At 45.7% G+C, this 2,634-nt stretch overlaps 1 protein-coding gene across 1 annotated transcript in view; it reads right to left on the bottom strand.

Annotated features, from left to right (window-relative positions):
- The window catches only part of SLC2A9 (solute carrier family 2 (facilitated glucose transporter), member 9), a 188,033-nt gene that overhangs the window by 89,538 nt on the left and 95,861 nt on the right, over positions 1 to 2,634 (bottom strand). The gene's annotated exons all lie outside the window — the stretch shown is intronic.

Raw genomic sequence — 2,634 nt, 5'->3', positions numbered from 1 at the left:
GAATGGAAATCCAAAACCTCTGTAAGTAAGTAAGTAAGTAAGTAAGTAAGTAAGTAAGTAAGTAAATAAATAAATAAATAAATAAATAAAAACCCCTGAGCTTGCTGCATGAGAAGGGCACTTCCATGAACAGGTACTGGGCATCTTCTGTTCATGCATTGTCATGTGTCTGCTTGGCAGACTACCCTTCCTAGAGGTTCTGCCAACCCGAGGCCAGCTGCTATTCCATAATGTGACACCATGTGATGCAATCCTAACCAATCAGCTGAGAGCAGGGTTTCCTTAGGTGTGCTCTGTTTTCCAGAACTTGGTTTCTGTCTCTTCATTCTCTATTCTTCCCATCACCTGGCCTATGGGTCTTGGGAAATGAAGGTACCTATCACATGATATTTGGAGTGGGGGTTTGTCAGCGCCATAATCACATGTCCATAAATATCTGTCTATTGACATATTGAAGTTATCAAGGATTTCATTTCACTTGACTCTTCAATTAACAGCCATGGGGATAGTAATCAAAAGACTTACACATTGGGCAAGTCTACTACAAAGGGTCTCTTGAAAGTTACAAAAAGCTAAGATATCATTTTGAGGACTAAGATGTATGAACAATGCTGGGGTATTTCCAGTCATCTCATGCACACGAGAAAGCATGACAATGAATAAGGGATTCTTCTGAATTGGTGAAGAGGACTCTGGTGGCCGAGTGGTAAGAACCTGCACTGCAATCCGAAAGGCACATGGTTTGAATCCACCAGCTGCTCTGAGGGAGAAGGATGGGCAATCTCCTCTTGTGCAACTAACTGTCTCTGAAAACCCCTGGAGGGTCAGCTACGAGTCATTTCCGTCAGTTCTGACTCAATGGCCCCCAACAACAATAACATAGACTGCCAGGAAACAAACAAATAAAGCTTAGAAGTAGCACCGCCAGAAGCAAGAATGGAAAGATTTAATCTCAGGGCTGGTTATCAGGAAAGACCAGTCTCCGAGGAAGCACATCATACTTTGTAAAATCGAGTCAGAGAAAAAGAAAAAGACACTTGATGGCATGGATTAGCATGTGGCTGTTGTTATGTGTTTTCAAGTCAGAACTGACTCCTAGCTGACCCTGCAGTGGGTTTTCAGAGGCAGTAAATCACATGGGAGCAAGTTGCCAAACTTTCTCCCTCATAGTATCTAGTGGATTTGAACTGGCTGCTTTTGGGGTTGGCAGTACAACTCCTTAACGACCAGGTCACCAGTAGCAACAATGGGCTCAAACACTGAAAATGGTGCAGGGCTGCACAGGCTTTCTGCTGTTCTTAAGGTCACTAGGGGTCACAATGTACTTGATGACATCTAACAAATACTTATATATGTTCATCCTGGAGAGGGTGAAGCTGGGCTGCTCCTTGGAGGCAAGGATTCTGAAGCCCTGTCTTACATACTTTGGACATGTTGCAAGGAGGGACCAGTCCTTGGAGAGGAACGTCATGCTTGGGAGGGTGGAGGGACAGCACGAGAGATGAAGAACCTCGATGAGATGGATTGACTCAGTGACTGGGATAATGGGGAAAGGTGTGTCTGAGACAATAAGATTGGCAAGGGATAGAGCAGGGTTTAGGGCTGTTATACATAGGGTTGCTATGAGTTGCAGGTGACTCAGTGGCACATAACAACAAACTATACACACACGCACACACACACACACACACACATATCTTTATATTTTATTTCTCTATAACCACATATATGTCTTTTGTTGAGATGTGCACACACACACACACACACACAGAGGAGGTCTGGTGGCTTAGTGGTAAGGCATTTTGCTGCTAATGCAAAGGTGTGTGGTTCACATTCACCAGCTGCTCCACAGGAGAAGGATGGGCAGTCTCAGCTATGGATTGGTTCTGTCTGGAAAGTACATAACAGCAAACATGTGCATATGTGGAATTGGCTCTATTTCTCCAGAACACCCTGACTAAGACACACTCTGCTCATATGCCTGGCTCTGGGTGGTCGTTTCGCTTGAAGCATCCAGACAGAGGATGTCCAGTCAGTGGACTAGGACACCTGGGGGTGGGGATTGTCAATCCTATCCTTGGGAGGAAGCTCAAAATAAATGGCCTCTGCTGCCCCTTCCATGGGACCCCGAGAAATCCAGAAGCTCTGGGTGTAGATCCCATTGCATTAGAGAGCTCAGGAGGCAGACATCACCCAAATGACTTGGAATGTCCTACAGTGTGCAGACAATGTATCCCAGACCCCATAGGCAGCATCCTCACACACCCTGCTCTGCACCTTGGGGAGTGTGAAATTGCTCTTCTTACGCTGCAAGAGAAGCTGTGAAACCAGCTACAGATCATCCAGGAAGCAAATACATGAAAGTGAAGGGTGTTATTTCCCACAGCACCTTGGGAGCTGCTTCACAGGTGTCTCTGGTGGGTGAAATGAATGCTTCCCTCGGCATGCATCAAGGGTGAGAGCAAGAAGTACCTGAGTGAGTAAAACCTTCATATCAGGAACGTGTGTGTGTGAGAGAGAGAGAGAGAATGTGTGCGTGTGTGTGTGTGTGTGAGAGAGAGAGAGAGAATGTGTGCATGTGTGTGTGTGAGAGAGAATGTGTGCATCTGTGTGTGTGAGAGAGAGACAGAGAGA

Source organism: Elephantulus edwardii, unplaced genomic scaffold (assembly GCF_000299155.1).
Source record: "Elephantulus edwardii isolate Elephantulus edwardi_28Jun2011 unplaced genomic scaffold, EleEdw1.0 scaffold00129, whole genome shotgun sequence".
In the NCBI taxonomy this organism is placed as follows: domain Eukaryota; kingdom Metazoa; phylum Chordata; class Mammalia; order Macroscelidea; family Macroscelididae; genus Elephantulus; species Elephantulus edwardii.
The sequence above is the reverse complement of the archived record's forward strand: the minus strand, read 5'-3'. Positions and strand labels throughout refer to the sequence as shown.